At 43.5% G+C, this 18,500-nt stretch overlaps 1 protein-coding gene across 2 annotated transcripts in view; it reads right to left on the bottom strand.

The window, feature by feature from the left end:
• The window catches only part of pik3cb (phosphatidylinositol-4,5-bisphosphate 3-kinase, catalytic subunit beta), a 103,594-nt gene that overhangs the window by 68,906 nt on the left and 16,188 nt on the right, over nucleotides 1–18,500 (bottom strand). For both annotated transcript variants that reach the window (XM_083772416.1, XM_083772417.1), the window contains exon 2: nucleotides 9,025–9,104. The gene's annotated coding sequence lies outside the window, so the exon portion shown is untranslated. The remainder of the gene's footprint in view (nucleotides 1–9,024; nucleotides 9,105–18,500) is intronic.

Raw genomic sequence — 18,500 nt, 5'->3', positions numbered from 1 at the left:
ATACTTCTGTCTTCATTTCTGACTTCAACATGCCTCTCGTTTAGAATATGAACCCATTCTGACCTGAGATCAGATTCATATGAGGTTTCCACTGGACACACACTGGTCTGACGAACCCATTCTGACCCGAGATCAGATTAAAAAAAAAATGTCAGTCGTTCTTCGATTTTTCAAAAATAGCAGACCTACAAGCTCGTATCGCGCCACTCGGTGGCGCGATATGAGCTTGTAGATCTGCTATTTTTCAATAGCTAAAGCACGACATGACGCCAACACCAAAATGGGTGCCCGGTCAGAATGGGTTAACGCTCCTAGAGAGACTTTATCGTAATCATCGCGAGGTAAGCAAGCAACATTATGCATCTCGGTTTTTTGTACGGAACGGAAGGGGGGGCTTTCAGAGTAAAAGCTGCCATATCTGCCCGGCACCCCGAGCTCCTATTTTGAAAGAAATCTCGGCGCTCATTGTGTTATTAACAGCGAACAAGAATGCTAGATGAAAACGTTATCGTTCTCAACAGATAGGACAAACATGACTAAATACTAAGCTAATACTAATAATATCACACCGAACCATCTCGGTTGATATTTTGCAGTGCGTATATTGTGACCTTTGCCGCTGTCCCACAAAATGAAATACTAAAGGCTATGTAAGCTCCTTATCACCATCATCACAGATCATTATTCAAAGCAAAGTCCCACACACACACACACACACACCCCGTTTAGGAAAACCAAACATATGCAAAGTTGGCCAGACCTATCAGATTCCGTGAAGCAGGAAGTGCACGGCTGCACACTCACACACTGTGGAGTGCGTGTATTTATACTTTTACACAAGTAAAAGTATAAATACCGCCATATAGAAATACTTTGTTTTGTGTTAATAATCAAAATCTGCAAATTAACTCGTAACTAAAGTTGTCAAATAATTGCAGTGGAGCAAATTAGCAAAAGTACAATATTTGCAATGTAGTGGAGTAGAAGTACAAGTACTGAAAATATGGCATACACAAGTAAGGTACAAATACCTCACAATTAGCCCTTCACTAAATTACCCCAAAAAACGATTGTCCAATACCAATCCAAATAGCTTAGCAACAGTTGCTATGCAGGTCACTGTACTAAAGTACAGTACTTAAGTAAAAGTGCTTTGTTACTTTCAAGTTTCAACCACTGTAGTCACACACCACTAGTGTTGAGTCTGCATTTATCAGACCCGAGGTGCCTATGGAAGGGGAAAACCTAGGTTGTTGACCCATCTTCCTCTTTCATTCATTGCTTTGGAGAAGCATGTCAGACAGAAAGAGATGTTTGTGGGAAAGGCAATAGTAAACTTTAAGCACTCCTTTTAAACCAACGGTTTGTAAAATGGTTCCCAATACCGGAAACCGAATTATACATTAATGGTGACATCTGAAAGATTCTACACGCATTACAGAAACGCATGTCGTCTAGGCTCCCGACGAACCGTTTTGACCATTTTCACCAAGTCAGTGTTGTTGACGCCAACGCTCTTGCTGCAGACTTCTCCTTTCCTCACGCTCTGTGCATGTTGCAGGATGCATGTGGATCTAATGCACTCTTCTTGCAAATGCAATCTGCCTGAACTCGTCAACCCTCACCCCCCGCCCCCCCTTCAAGTCCATTATTGTCTTTAACAAAGATAAAGGGAGATGTTGTGGATGTTATGTCACTTAACAGGGCAATGCAGAGATAAGGCCTTTGAGAGGCTAAAGTCACTGTCACAGAGTGCCGTTATCACTCAAACAACAGCGTTACACAAAGTCATCGTACGGATACTTAACAAGTTACAACATGGCTCGCTTCAGCACCAGCACTACTATTCAAAGTAACACTGCAGTCAGCCACTTAGAGAACAGAGTGCAAACAACAGTGTGGCAGGGAAGTGTCTTTTAAAAAATGAATAAATGAACCATGCTGCAGGAATCTCCAAAAGTGAGAGAGACAGAAAGAAACTGTATATGCTGTATGAAGAGAAAATAGAGAGGCCGAAAGAAACATATGAAGAGAAAAGGCAGACCTGTCAGACCGTCACTATGACCACTGAAGCAAAGGAACTTAAGGAAGAAGACCACAGGAAGTAGAACAGGATGAACCCATTCTGACCGGGCACCCATTTTGGTGTCGGCATCATGTTATGCTTTTAGCTATTGAAAAATAGCAGATCTACAAGCTCATATCGCGCCACCGAGTGGCGCGATACGAGCTTGTAGGTCGGCTATTTTTGAAAAATCGAAGAGCGACTGACATTTTTTAGAATCTGATCTCAGGTCACAATGGGTTCATCAGACCAGTGTGTGTCCGGCGGAAACCTCGTATGAATCTGATCTCAGGTCAGAATGGGTTAACAGAGATGTCTTGAATGAGGTATAAGGCAACGACACACGCACGCACTTGCACACGCATGTGCACGCAAACATGCACATGGTAAGTTACACCAGGCATGTGTCAATGATTTAATCGTCATTTCATCATCTAAGGCAGTGGTTTTCAACCTTTTTGGGCATTTGCGCCGCGGACCATGATGATATAATATAATAATAATAGTCTCTCAGACCCAAAATGTAAGAATTTTGTTATCGTTGGATAAGATTTTTGTCCACAGTTCCCTGCTGAACCGACGAGAGACAACAGGCACGGAAATCATTCTACATTCTCTAATTGGGTAGACAGAAGTTTAGCTGGGGACCAGGACTACCTGGAACACCCACAGGGACCACTGATGGTCCCCGGACCACAGGTTGAAAACCACTGATGTAAAGGCAAGGACCGACCTCCACCTTACTGCGGCAGAAAGGCAGAGCCAGCAAAAAAGCAGGACAGCAAAGTTGAGAAAAGTTCAAACGTTTCGCCGGTTGTATGTGGTGAGAAAAAGCTGCAGCCAACCAGAAGCACGCATTGGATTTTTTTTAAAGAAATGTGTACAAGGTGATGGAGGCGTTTCAGACATTTTGTATGCACCCATTTTGTGGAAAAACACAGCAGATGTGAATTCAATGCAAGATCAGTATGGCTATACCGTATATTAGACACTGGATGTCTAGGTTGCCAGGAACACAGCACTCTAGCAAACGATACGTCCACATCCTCTTAATGTATCCGTCCATCGGCCTCACTTTACCTACCACACTCACTTTTTTCCCCCATCAAATCACTTTCGATTCGCTATGGATTCAATTAGTTACCCATGGATGTACACATACATGCAGTTCATCAAGAGAAGCCTAATCAAACACGAGATATCGTCCACGGCCAGGCAAACGTGGTCTACCTATTATGTAATAAATAAATAAAAAATTGAATAGTTGTACATTAAAAAAAAATCACACCCGTGTGAACTGAGTGGTGCAACTCCTCTCTCTCTCTCTCTCTCTCTCTCCCTCTCCCATGCACCACATAGGTGCATGGGTGGGTTAACGTCACATAGTTAGGCGGACACGGACATTGCTGTTCCTTGGAGTGGTTGCACCACTGAAAAGGTCGACTAGTGGATTCACTAGTCGACTAGTTGCTTAAAGGTATTATGACATGATTTATAACATAATTTTAAAAACATTAAAAGTCTTGGCCATGGTCCTTCAAACGTGTCTAAAAAGTTTGAACACTCAACTCCACTCCAGTATTTCTTGACACGAGTTTTTGTGCATGTGTAAAGTTCATCCTGAGAAGCCATGGAAAAACACATTATTTTAGCCTGTAGATGTCGGTAATTCCCCCTTTCCTGTCAACCCAAGATGCGCTACTTTGACAACTTGGTAGGAACGTCGTCAAAAATAAAAGAGTCATCTAGGCCAGTTGGTATCCAGTGTAAGGACTTGTGTTGATTGACACAGCCAACAACAGAGCAGATTGATTTTTCTCTAGAAGCCATTATTAGTAAGTATTACAAAGAAACAAAGTTGCGATCACAATGAGGAAGCGGAGAAGAGAGGGTAGGCACTAGGCAGGGAGCAGAGGGGAGGGGGCGGAGGTTTAGCGGAGATCTACGTATATCTCTGCCGTCCAACCAGATGAGACATTTTTGCATAATTATTCACAAAAGTCCAGACAGCAGAGAATACACTGAATGTTCAAACATTCAGAAACCTCCCTCAACTTTTTTGTGAAATTGATGTCAAGAAAAGCCAAAAAAGCCAAAAAATCTACAAAAATGTGTTTTAAATGTCACAATCCCTTTAAAGCCCTACTGAACAAGAGCCAAGTCTGGTGACACTGCACAGACTGACCTGAAACGTGTCACTTTGTATTATTATAATTGTTTTACTTTTTATACACACACATTGACAGTCATGACTTATCAATTATGTAATTGTATTATGCACGCAGTCATGTAGTATGCACTTCATGCCTCTCCTCTCATTTTACATCCATCTTTTAACTACAATGATGAGCCTGCACAACTACGAACTTCATCAACCGGGCCTATACAATTAGGACACGACTTTCTCACGTACTGTATGCCTATATTTAGCGAACGACGTTATTGCTTTTGTCCAGTTTGAATGCAGCCCCAGCCTCGTTGCATGCAGACTCGGTAATAATAACCTGTGTTTCGTGTATCCATTGTAGCAGGGTTAATGTCAGCCAAACACTCTATTAAAGAATAGAGCTGCAAAGGGCAGGGCTTCCTAGGATTGTGCAAGTGACAGGGCTAAGAGAAGTGTTTTTGTGTCAAATGGAGTATCATGGCTTTAAAATAAAAGGGAACTTTAAAAAAAAAAAAAAGTGTGAAAAGACAGATTTCTGGGAATTAACAAGATATGGTCTGCTCCTTATTTGGCATGCTGAGAGAACAAGGCGTTACAGAGTCAGTGCAGAGCCACGATCTCACAAGAGCCATAAACCAAATCCTTCTGCTCTCTGGGTGATGGAGTGGAGGTGTGAAAAGAGGCCGGATCAGTGGAACAACAAGCAGCGAGGATAATTGGATCAGGCTAATTTTTCACATTTGTGTAGGAGTAGGGGATGGAGGGGGGGAGAGAGAGAGAGAGAGAGAGAGAGAGAGAGAGAGAGCAGGTGGGAGCCATCTGTAGTGTGATTGGCCATGAGCGTTGATTTTGGCACAGCAGGAAGGGAAAAGTGGTCACCATGCTGACAGACGTTTACAGACGTACACCTGCACTTCCAAATGTAGTCCCAAGTATTGAAAGATGAAGAACAGAAATAAACACACTTCATGCATTCAACATTGACGACTATTGAAAGATGAAGACAGAAATAAACACACTTCATGCATTCAACATTGACAACAAAAACAAACACAAAGCGACAGAAAACAACCATTATTTCACTTGAGGCAAACCATGTTTTGAAGGAGACATTCATTTAGATGGCACGGCCATAATAGCCATAATAGCTGCTACCATAATGGAAAATCATAACCCAAATGTGACAGAGAACCATCCCTGCAGTGCACAATAACAACATTCATATACTTTGTCGGGTGACCTCGAGTAGGGTTCCAACGTTTTGGGTTAGCTTTGAATAAAGGTGGGACGGTTCTTTGGGACATTACAGGAACACTGCATATGGGAATAAACAGGAATAACCAGGGTTCACAAACATGTCCGTGCATGGAAAGATTTAGATTTTCTGTTTTACACACCATTAATGTTCTTATTTTGATCATAAGACCCACTTACTGAATGTCAAGTCTGTATGTAAATGGAAATTTAAGCCCACAGACCGAGTACAGGACATGTGGGACCTTTATTTGATGTACCGATAATTTGAATATAGACATACATGTATGTTTTTTAAAATTGGTTTTAAAATGTTTTTAACTAGTGCACTAAATCTTCTGAACAGACTATATTCACATCAATAAATTATGTCTGGGTCCCCACCCACTCACTCAGGGTTGACACCTGTCACACCTGTAGTGATGGGAGGGGCACCAAAATGTGGTGTTTTTGATTGGGTAATGGGGGCACTCCCTTATTATAAATGTACAAACTTGTGTGTATGTTCACATGACCTGATGAAGATCTAACAGATCGAAACGTTGTCAGTATTTAAATAAAGAACGTCTTACTAGTACCTATGGTGTGCGGGCTCCATCCAATTCACTTAAGTCTGTATGTATGACAATTATTTACTATGACTCATTGGCACATTAGGAGTCTACTAGTGCTAGTGGTTCTCAAGGACCCCTTAACTCTGAGTGTTCAAATGGAATCAAATGGACCCGTAAGGGTTGATCTGTTATGGTCATTCACATGGTCATCTATGTATGCGTTCCTGGTAATATTATTGTACACTCATTTTCCATGTCCGTGGCAAAAATGGAATCATGTCGATGACCCCTGGGAATAACGTGGAAGTGTATACGGCCACTTTATTTGACGTATTTTCACAGTGCTTCCGATGTACAGGCGGAAGCATTGCGTTAGCCAAAAAAGTCTGTCTCGAGAGACTTAATTAACAGTTAACTGAAATATAGATCATAATGAGACGAAACAAGACTAAAAGCCCCATTAGCTAAGAGCCTCTTAAACCCCAGGGGGGGTCCAGGAGGGAAAATCTAAAATATCGGAGTTGGAACCTGAGACCTTGACCAGCCCCGAGAGCTGTTCATGAGGTGGACAGCCGCTGCCCCCGCCGGCGGGGGATTGGGGCCTGACCTGAGATCAGATTCATACGAGGTTTCCACTGGACACACACTGGTCTGATTAACCCATTCTGACCTGAGATCAGATTCTAAAAATGTCAGTCGTTCTTAGATTTTTTTTCAAAAATAGCAGACCTACAAGCTCGTATCGCGCCACTCGGTGGCGCGATATGAGCTTGTAGATCTGCTATTTTTCAATAGCTAAAGCATAACATGATGCCAACACCAAAATGGGTGCCCGGTCAGAATGGGTTAAGAGGCCTTAGAAGGCTGCTTACCCTCTCTCTGGCCAAGGCTTATTGGTTAGCCAAATACATGGAAGTGGGCTTCCAATCCAATGCCATATCTTCCAACGCGTTTCCCCAGGCTCTTACTTTTGAGCCGAATGCGAATAAAAAATAAAAGCCTGGGTACGGAGGGGCTAAGCGATGACAATTTGATTATTATACTAGTGTGTGAGATGGGTCAAATGCGGAGAGCAAATGTCACTGCTGTCACGTGTGTGACAAATCGTACGACTTTGACTTGACTACTTTCATCCTATCAATAAAGGCAGAAAAAGCCAAAAAGATATCTTAAAAAAAAAGGGGAAAAAAATCTTGGATGCAAGAGGAAGATATTGCCCCATGGTGAAGCTAGAGGAAAGGACACAGGGTCCCCATCAGGATGTCACAAGACCCACATTATGTGTATTTAACTTTTCCCCAAAATGTGATCACTACTTAAAGCGATATAATTTTCAATGAGACCTGCGGTTTTTTTTGTCTGTACGCACAGAGAAGTCGAGGGGCAACATCGCAAGCGTATTCACGTGAGCGCAGTCTCGTGAATGTGTTGCGGCGGGTGCTCGTTTCGTGCACACGCCCGCGACTCACCAGACCTGGATTCTGTTTCACTTTTTTTTTTTTTACGCCCCTCTCGAACAGACCTGTAGCAGACCTGTTCTTGATCCATGCGACAACATGTCCATCGCTGCCTATTTGAAAGGACCTTTATACCTTTCAATCCCGGAGCTACCTCTGTGCCTCATTAGTTGTTGATATACATGAAGCAACACATATATATATATACTGTATATGTGCAGCAGCCTAAGCTGGCTCCTTTCCAGGCGAAGAAGCAGCGACTCTCTCGTGTGACTGAACTTCTCACCCCATCTAAGGGAGATGCAAAGCTAATATAATCCATCAAAACACAGTACAGTCAGTTCGATCCAACACCATCGCTATTTTCGGCGTATGTGGCATAGAGTGAAAAGTTGAAAAGAGTGAAATATAGAACTCTGGGGGGTCCTGGTCAATGAAGTATATTCATTATATTCAATATTGCTCATCTATATGTAAAATGGTGTTCTTTTTTGTGTGTGATCATAATGTCCTAGCAAAAGAGAGCATGCTCTCAATGGTCTTCCCTGATAAAAATAAAAGTCAATCAAAAGTATAATAATAATCCCATAGGAATCATTGCTATAGTCTCTGTTCAGTAATAGGGGTCTCTGCACCCCTTATAGTAAGCAGAAAATATGTTTTTTAGATGAGGATAACAATTTTATCCAATTAGGAGTCAGGAGAGCACTACAGAACAGAAAAGGGCTGTAGAGACTGTTACTGAACAAGCACTTTCACCCGTTTCGACTGATATCAATCGACAAGACCGCAGTGATCACTTAGGATCAGTACGATTGTTTTCGACGAGTATGGGCATGCTCTGCCGACTGATAAAAAAACCCTGACAGGATTAAGGTTGGCGAACATGCGTTATGTTTAGGGGAGGGTATGAGGAGGCTTGTCATTTTCAGTAGGCTCAGTCAGTAGACCCGACTAGACCGATAAGATCGGTTAACGTGTCATTAAACGCCAATCGCAGCCAGTAGGCTCCAGGCAGGCCGATCGGCTGGATAAGATCGGCGTAATAAGTAACCTACTGGGAATTATCGGTTGATTTTCGGCCGAAATGGCTGGCACTTTATAGCGATGATTCACGTTTGAAGATTTGAGCTTTAAATGTTTAACAATTGTTTTATGGCCACTCTCCTCCAAGCATTCTGTGGCTGTCCCAGCATTCATTCTCTCTCTCTCTCTCTCTCTCTCTCTCTGACAGGTAAAGTAGGTCAAAGCAATTTAACACTTCAAAGCCTATGTAGGCTAGTATGACGAAGTCGCAAAAATGGAAGATCTACAAGCTCACTCTTCTTTTGAGCTTGAATATCAGCTATTCTAGCAGATTTTTGGAGTTATGTGAATGTTTCATAACACTTTGCGATACTTGCACGCCCAAAATAGAGATCATGCGCCCATGGGTTCAAGTGTTTAACAGATGGCACATAAGTGCACGCACACACACACTAGTGTACCTGCTGTCACGCACACACACACACACACACACACGTGTACCTGCTGTCTCCTGGAGGCTCTTACTTCCTCTACCTCTGCTCGTTGTTGAACGTGTCACGGGAGCTGTTGGAACACTGCATCTGTCAGGGAAACACACACACACACACATAAGAGATACAATACGCACACACACACAGTGTATTTATGTTGGGTGTGTAAGAGTGCGTGGTGTGCAGAGTGGTTGAATGCAGGGGGAACAAAAGTTTTAAGTCACTTAGACTGGAGTTGTCCCGAAATACCGGACTACTCGCCTCGGCGAGTGGACTTCATCTTTGGCGAGTGGCCTTCCCCTTTGATCGAGAAGTCTTCACTTTCCGGGGCGGGTTGTCCGAGAGAACTCGCCCCGGAAAGTGAAGTCTTCTCGCCAAAAGGGGAAATCCACTCGACCCGAAAGTGAAGCCCCAAGATGGTCCGTTGCTGCCCTCTAAAGGCCCGAAATAATTATATATATTATATATCAATCCTGTATCTAAAACAAGTACATATCGCGCTATATATATCGATGTGATCTGCGTTATGACCTCATGGCAGGTACATTCCAAAGCAACTAATAATAACCACGTTATGGTGACAATGTTACAATGTTTACATTAAATTAATCCAAGCTGTCTTCTTCTGCTATTGTAAACAGAAAGCATTTCATTTCGTTCATTTCGGTCCTGTACTATAGGATCTCCCGTACGGACCATACTCTATGGCACGGACCCACCAGTCACTCGAACGAGTCGTTCAATCATTGGCCGAGCCAGGCCGATCGTCCTTCCAGGCTATGGGATTTTCTCTGGGAGGGATGGAGTCTAATCTCCTCTTGTGCGGTTGAGAGTAGCCATTTTTTCCCCTGCGGTCTATGGTAGTAGCAGACTAGCACTGTCAATTAGCATCGAACATTTGCGCTCGTTATAGCTAAATACAGTATTAAAAAATTATGAATTATGATCGAAAATCTCAGTTACAATGAAACTGAATGGAGGTGTTTTTTTTAAGGGTAACTGTTCCGTTTTGGCAGAGTCAGACGATCCGCGATGTCAACACCAGTCACTCCTCCCAGTCACCCCCAGGCATGATGCCTTCTACCCGGGCATAATTTCCTCTTTACATCCCCTGTCTTCTGGGACCACCAGAGCTCCAATAGCTATAGCAATTATCACAATTTAAATAAATAAGCATATTGAAACTATTTCACATTAACAATGTTGGTAAAACTAAGATATTTGAGGGGAAATATATTTTCCATTGATATAATTTCACCATAATAGTATAATAATAATAATAATATAATAGTATATATCACCATACATTTTAATATTAGTACATTTAAACAGAAGAGAGCTAATTTAATAACCAGTCACTTTTATTGAGAGCACGGCCCCGACCTGCACCCTCCGGCTCGCAGCCTCGCACTGAATGAGAAGAGCAGCCGGGCGATTCCCCGTCATTTGCATTTTGAACGGATCGTTCACGGAAGTGACCGGATCGGTTTCGTTCACCAAAAAGAACTAGTTATTTTGATTCGTTCGTTCATGACCGACTCATCTCTACACGATATGTGGCAACCCTGGTTTGTTTTGGTTTGCGCACGGATGTTATTTTTGTTGCTTTAGCACAGTAGCTAGCAAAGGCTGCAGTTGCTGAAAGTGAAGAAAACACTAGCCAAAAAGTGAAGACTTGTCGCCAAAAGGGGAAGTCATCTTGCCCCGGGCCGAATGGCCTTCTGCTTGGGCCGAGTGGACTTGACTTTTTGGCGAGTCGCCAAGACCACTCACCCAGACCACTCGCCAAGGGCGAGTGGTCTTGCTACCGTTGTCCCGATACCATTTCTTTCAGACAGAGTACGAGTCCAAGTACTTCATCTTTAGTACTCGCCGATACAGAGTGCCGTAGATGCAGATGGATCTAAGATCTACACTTGTCATTTATGCTCGTAGATGTGTCCGTTTTTGGTCGATTTGCTGCTCAGACTTGCTCCCGTTGCATTCATTCAGCCTAGTGTCAATTGGATGTTTTGGTACTCGGGTCAAAGTATCGGGACCAGTACCGGGTACGAGTACTTGAGGGTGGTATCGGCCCGAGTAACCAATACCAGTATTAGGGATGTGTAAATGTGTCCAAAATGAAAATCGATTTGTATAATTCAATATTAACGATTAATCTATTAACCGTTTTTTTTTTTTTTTTTTTTTCCTTTATTATTTTTTTTTTATGAACCCTACAAATAAAAAAAATCTGTAAAGCTGTAAGCATGCCACGATAAGTTGTGAGCTTGTATATCTGCTATTTTAAAAACAATATATATATAGAAGAAATTGGGAAGAATTGGGAAAAATCGATAAAAAGTAAAAATCTATGGGATCCACTGGCCGTTTTTGCCGACACCCGCCCATCACGGTGGCTGGAGGAGCAGGCTACCCCCTAAGGGTGACATGCGTGCACTGCAGGTAGGAGGGAGGCAAGAGAAGGATGAGAGAACACACACACACACACACACACTCTCTGCATCCCCTCTAGTCAAGGTCATTGTGGGACACGTTATTTGAGGGAGCATATTTCGTTTACACCTCGTAATACGCGTCGGGGGACACCAATATTAACGGTCGGTTAATGACAATTTCTTTCAGCAGCTTATTGATGATCATTTAATTGCCAACATAATATTATGTATATTACTTCAGGATTAATACGTTTTCTAATTTGCACACCATCAATCATGGCTTCACCATTTTCAAATGACTGCTCGCTCACCAAGTATATTTTCTATAATAACTATATATGCACCGACTGGGCGACACTGACATTGAAGACGCCCTTGAGCGGAATGCATCCAGGATTGCAGCTTTTCATTATTATCCATTTAACGCATTCTGACCGGGCACCCATTTTGGTGTTGGCATCATGTTATGCTTTATCTATTTAAAAATAGCAGATCTACAAGCTCATAGCGCGCCACCGAGTGGCGCGCTACGAGCTTGTAGGTCTGCTATTTTTGAAAAATCGAAGAACGACTGACATTTTTTTAATCTGATCTCAGGTCAGAATGGGTTAATCAGACCATTGTGTGTCCAGTGGAAACCTCGTATGAATCTGATCTCAGGTCAGAATGGGTTAACGTGTATGTAACCAGGTTAGCCCCACTGAGAGAACAACAGCACGCTGCTTGCTGCAGCAGTGGTTCCCAGACAGTGGGTCGGGACACAATTGTGGCTTATTTTAATTTATTAAAAGAAATATGTACAATAATGTTCATACATTAAAAAGAAAATCATTAAATTCTATCAAATTAAAAACAACTCAAATGGATTCCACAAATGTAACTTTTAAGCTGAAGTGAAAATAGCCGATCGACAAGCTCACACAATGTGTTGCTGTGAGCTTGTACAAAATCATCTGACAATGTAAACAACAACACGTGTTACTGCATGTATGCACGTTCTTGCGCGTGGCTAGCTCACTCCGCTGTTCCTCACTTGATGTGCCGGTTTTTTTAATGAACCCAACCACTGTATGCACCGCTATTGTTGAAGGCTGCCATCTTGCGTTTAAAGCATTTTAACACACTTTTAGTGACTGTCTGTAGGGCAGTGTAGGCAGCTTCTTACTTAGTGCATGTAATCACGGGTAACGGGCGGACGACGTATAATCACGGGTGACACGATTCACGTCTACGAATCTGAATATTGGGGCTGCACGTCGATATTCAGTCCTGCACGGGTCCAATTTTGACAACCCGCACCCGGTTCTCAAAATTGGACCCGTGCAGGACTCCGCCCTGTGTACCACAGCTGGCTTTCAATCCAACTGATAGTTACTTGCATTCAGGTGTGATCCTCGTTATTCTATTCCTCTAATCTGGGATCTAATCTGGGATCTGGGATGTTAATCGTACTAACGAGTACTACGGTAATCCCCAAACGTGTCTAACACGAGCCAATTTCTTAAAGGACACACATGACGTGTAGAAGATTTAGAACACTTTCCTGGGGTATTTATGTGTGTAATATGTGGTTTTAGACAGTGGGCTCACTTACTTCCTTCCTGGACTACATGTTGTCTCAGTAAGACAGCTCAGTGCCCATACCCGAGGCGGAGTTGGTGAAAGGGCCTTTCTGTGTGGAGTTTGCATGTTCTCCCCGTGAACCCTAGGGTAGGTACCCAAAAAACATGTAGTAATCCTGGTCTTTAAACTAACTCCCCCTGGCCAGCTGGGGCGCCTGATGGATGGGAACTGGTCGGAATTCCTTCCACGCTCTACTTCCGGCCGGGGAAACGCCCCCGTCAGGTGAAAAGAAGCAGCTTGGACTCCCCATGCATAGAAGGAAGCATGAGGTCAGTCAACTCAACCCCCAGGTTGGCAGAGGAAGTGTAACACCCAGGATTAAGTTAGATAATTGACACTGGGTGAAAAACGTAGAAAAAAAAAAAAAACATAACTCTTGCAACTATTGCATTACTGCTTGTTTTTTGTTGTTGCCTTGCTTTTCTTTTATTCTCCATTGTTCTGTAAAGCACTTTGAGCTGCATTTCATGTCATGAAAGGTGCTATACAAATAAAGTTTTATTATTATTATTATTAGTTGTGCTATAATTAAATACATGGGAGAAGGTGATCCCAGAATAAACTTGACCGCAAGTGCCAAATCAAAACTACCAAAACTGTACAGGGGCATAGGTGGACCTTGCTGTTCCTACAGACTGTATGAGGACTCAAATCATAAAGGCCTACCCAACCTTGATAGTATATACCAGGGGTCTGCAACAGGCGGCTCTAGAGCCGCATGCGGCTCTAGAGCACACCCCTAGTGGCTCCCTGTAGCATTAAAAGTAGCAATAAATTATTTTTCATTTATGGTTTCTGTAGGAGGCCAAACGTGACAAGCATTCTTAATATTTATTCTACACGTTTTTACAAAATTGGAAAACTTAACTAAACTAAAATTTGCGTCATAGCATGCGACACACTCACACACACATTATAAACAAACCGGTGGGTGTGTGAGGCTGCTGCCTGCTACGCTATGGCTTCTACAGGGAGAGAAATAAAGATAGCCGACGAAAAACAGAGGATTTAACAGTTTGTGGACAGAGGCTTTTGCCTTCACAGCCAATGCAGATTGACTGCCTGTATGTTTAATCTGCAGTGAGAAGCTATCAAACAACAACAAAAAGTAACTAATCCAGACAACAGTCTTGTCAAAACTCGACTATTGTAACTCCCTCCTTACTGGCCTACCAGCATGTGCACTTAAGCCTCTCCAGCTGATCCAAAATGCAGCAGCTCGCTTGGTCTTCAACCAGCCAAAATTCTCACATGTCTCCCCCCTGCTCCGCTCCCTCCACTGGCTCCCGGTCACTGCCCGCACAGAATACAAAACTCTGATGCTGGCATTCAAAGCAACCAAAGGTATGGCTCCCCCATATCTTACAAGTATGATTGAACCCTACAAACCCTCCCGCGCACTCAGATCAGCCAACGCAGGGAAACTGGAAGTACCCTCACTAAAAACGCCGGGACAACGCTCCACACGTCCCAAACTCTTCTCCCATCTGGCTCCAAAACTGTGGAATGCACTTCCCATTGCAGTCAGAACTGCAGCATCACTCCCAATCTTCCGCCGTAGCCTGAAAACCCACCTTTTCAGACTCCATCATGGCCCATAGCACTTACCCTAACCCCTTAGATAGCATTTCTGTAGACTTAGATAGCATCTGATACAGACTTATAGCATGTTATGTAGACAGCACTATAATTGTATTGTATATAGTCATAGCACGCCATAGTACATATGTATAGCATAGTAGTGAATATGTATAGTTTATTATGTATAGTGTATGTATAGTTTCATTATATAGATATTCCACTGTTACTTTCTTAGCTTACGCATGTTTCATGATATTGATAAATGCTTTTATGTGATGTATTCCCATGCTTTTGTTCTTGCTTAAATGTAAGTCGCTCTGGATTAAGAGCGTCTGCTAAATGCCTAAATTGTAAATTGTAAATTGTTGTAACGTTGAAAGACATTTCCAGGGAAAGCATGCCAAATTCTGCTAGTTTCGTTGCAACCCGGGAGATAGTAAAGCTTGGCAAACTGCATTATAATGCGTAATTTTCTTTGCGGCTCCAGATAGATTTTGAATTTATTTTTGGTCGAAAATTCAACATCTTGGGTTGCAGACCCCTGGTATATACAGTATCTTGCCCGGATAAATAATAATAATAAATTTAGGCAGCTGGCTCATAATTTAGGTCTGAAATCAGCGTCTGCACAATGCCGATTGTACAGTGTAAAACATTTCAGAGAGTGAATTAGGAATGGGAAAAAAATCTGTAAAATGGTACTTTTGCTTGTGGTTCTCAGCGTGTTTGCCCCCCGGAAATGCTTTGGCCATGTCTTTTGCGAGCAATACCAGGCGTGTGTTTTTAGAAATGTCGTGCAATGCCCGGCGCTTCTGGGACGCGTCAGAAACTGAAATACGTCTGGTGGAAATCACAAGCGTCCAGCGTGGCCGCGTGGATCAGGTCACTGCAGCCGTGGCATGGCGGGCCGAAACACAAGGCTACGCTCTGTGGAACTGATCAGAGATCTGGGATGCTAGACATCTGGGATCTAAAGTGAGTGACACCCACAGCCCACAGCCACAACACTAGAGGGAGCGACCATGATCTGATCTGCCCCCCCAAAATTTTGAACAAACATGGCAAAGTTCTCATTCTACTGCTCTGCCAACAAAAAGGTGGAATGCCCATGGTCTCTTAAAAAATTGCCCCCGAAAACACATCCATCAGGAAACCATCAGAAGTCATTCTGATAGGATGTAAAAACCATTGAGCACAGTTATAGCAGGGCTGTTTGGCTCTGGGGGCGTGTGCTTCTCCAGAGGCAAGCTTTCCTGAGATTAGCAGACATTCGGTAGGCCAGTCAGAGGCAATGAACAGAAAACATTTGTTTTCTCATGCCAATAAAGCTCCCTTTGTATTGAATTGATATTAAAGTCCCGAAAAACATGCAATTAGTAGTCACTTGAGTGGCTTCCGCACTTCCGCTGTACTTCCTTCTGACACTGGGCGCGCGCGCGCACGCACGCACACGCACAAACAAACACACACACACACACACACACACACACACACACACACAAGTGAACTGCAGCAGCCAATGAGCCATCCATTTTTTTTATATCTGTGGGGCTGACCCTCCATCTCTGGAAACGCATCACTTCCTGGTCTGGGTCAGCCAGAGGCTGGTGTCTCTCTGTCTGGGAGCATTCCAACTAATCGGTCTCAATGAAAAGAGAGACTTATGGCCGTCTAGTATAGTAATAGATCATCTTTTTGTTTTAACCGCATGGTCACAGGATCGAGTCACACCACAGTGTTTTAAACATACCTGTAGGCAGGCATCACAACGTCCAAAACAAGTTCAGATAAACCTTTTCTGTACCCCATTATCATTTCGACGTCCAACCATAGTCAATTGATTAACTTATACAAGTTACTGTGGATGCATCTATCTAGCAAACGTAAAAAAAAACAACATCAATTTATGTACGCGTCTACAATCTCTACATACGAGTGTGGCCCTGTAAAAACAGGCCATACTGAGTTCCTGTGTTTTCCCCAGTGGTAAAAACAGCCTAGCTTGTTTACCAGGGTGTTACCCCGAGACGGCGGAAAAACTACTTTGGGAATGTGTGCGAGACGAGTGTGATGTTCTATATATTATGGACAGTGTCAGACGTTACACGTGCAAATGTGTGCGCACACATACACATTTTCCAGTCTGGGTTTCCCCAGAAATTGGTTATGGAAATAATATGTAGCCATCACACACACGCACACAGAAACACGCATGCACTGCGCGCGCACACACACACACACACACACACACACACACACACACACACACACTAAAACCACGAGTGCCGTGGGTAGAGCGGTTCCAGGAAGTGTGTGGTTGTTTGACACTATGATACAATCTTCAGACTGAGAGAGTCAATGTTTAACTCAGTGACCGGAGTCAGCTCACAGCAACACATGACCCACACAATCCATGTGTGTGTGTGTGTAGGGGGGGGGGGGGGGGGTCTGCTTTTGATGTCCCACCTCATTAATTTTGATCGCCATGACATATCCTTATAGCAATCACTGCTTCTGGCCAGTGGGGGGGCTGAACTGAGACGAATGGCATGTCACCTCCTCATGCATTAGAGTCGTGAAACTCCTCATCACTGTCAGGTGAAAAGAAGCCATATATGTATCGGAGGCTCGTCTCAGGGACCCCCCTGATGATTTGGTTGGCCTACTAGCACATTGTGCTGCCCCTCCCCACCCCCCCCCCCCCCCCCTCCTGGCGACTCTCATGCATATCTCATGCAGATCTCATACCCCCCCCCCCCCCACCACTACAGTATATGGGGATTATTATTTTTAGGGGGGGGGGGGGGGAGGGGGGTTGACCTTTTGTCAAGTCCCACCCGTGATCCTGCCCTTCTTCTCTGCACCCATTGGTTTTCTTTCCGTTTCTTGGACATAAATCCTCTCTCTCCAACCACTGCCATAATAAACAGCAGGAGTCAGGATAGATTCCTCGAGTATTACTGAACAGCAGTGACGTCAGTTTATCTGAAAGAGCCAACTTAAGTGCTTAACCTTCAAGGACAATGGCAATATTTTTCTATATACCAAGACGCTTTTTGGAAAGCCAACCCTGAATACTAACCCAACACAGTATCGAGCCAGTAAATGCATGCACGCGCACACACACACACACACACACCAGCCTGTGTGCGGTCGGTGTGCTAAAATAACACTGAATCGTACCGAGTATCAGTGCTAGAAAAAAAGTGCTAGCTGGACCCGGACAATGCACAATGCAGTGGTTAGTGACGCAGGTCAGATGAAGCTGATGCAGTTGCTTGCGTAGACTGGATTATTTGAAAGCATAAGAGGAGATTCAGATGAGTCATCATTGTGTCTGGGAGGCAGGCCTCTATAGCCGCCCACTCATCCCGTCTTGGGAGGAGCCTCGCGGGCAAAAACATTACACGGTGAGGCTGGCTTCCATACGGACTATGAATCATGGCACATGTTCACACAATGTTTACATTAGATGCTATCGGCCTGGAAGAGCTAGGAGGCACAAGTCACTTTATTGCTCCTGCATGCTTCTGCATGCTCCTTAATGTTTACATGACATGTTACATTAGATGTCACATTGCGCTGCCGTCGGGTGGAAGGCAAGCCTTGAACCAATCCTTGTATGAAAATAGTGAAAACTAGAAAAAGTGCCCTTCTGGGCACAGGTCTCCACCAGGAGGATAGGAGAGTGTGTGATGTTTGGCAAAATGTTTAGGAGTAATTTAAACATGTTTGTTTGTGTGTGTGTGTGTGTGTGTGTGACGTTTACATTGCCACAGCAAAAGTGGAACAAAATGAAAATTTGAGGTAAAAACACTTTTCGGCCAGTTATAGCGCCACCTTG

This window comes from Protomyctophum parallelum (assembly GCF_964188405.1).
Source record: "Protomyctophum parallelum genome assembly, chromosome: 9".
NCBI lineage: Eukaryota > Metazoa > Chordata > Actinopteri > Myctophiformes > Myctophidae > Protomyctophum > Protomyctophum parallelum.
The sequence above is the reverse complement of the archived record's forward strand: the minus strand, read 5'-3'. Positions and strand labels throughout refer to the sequence as shown.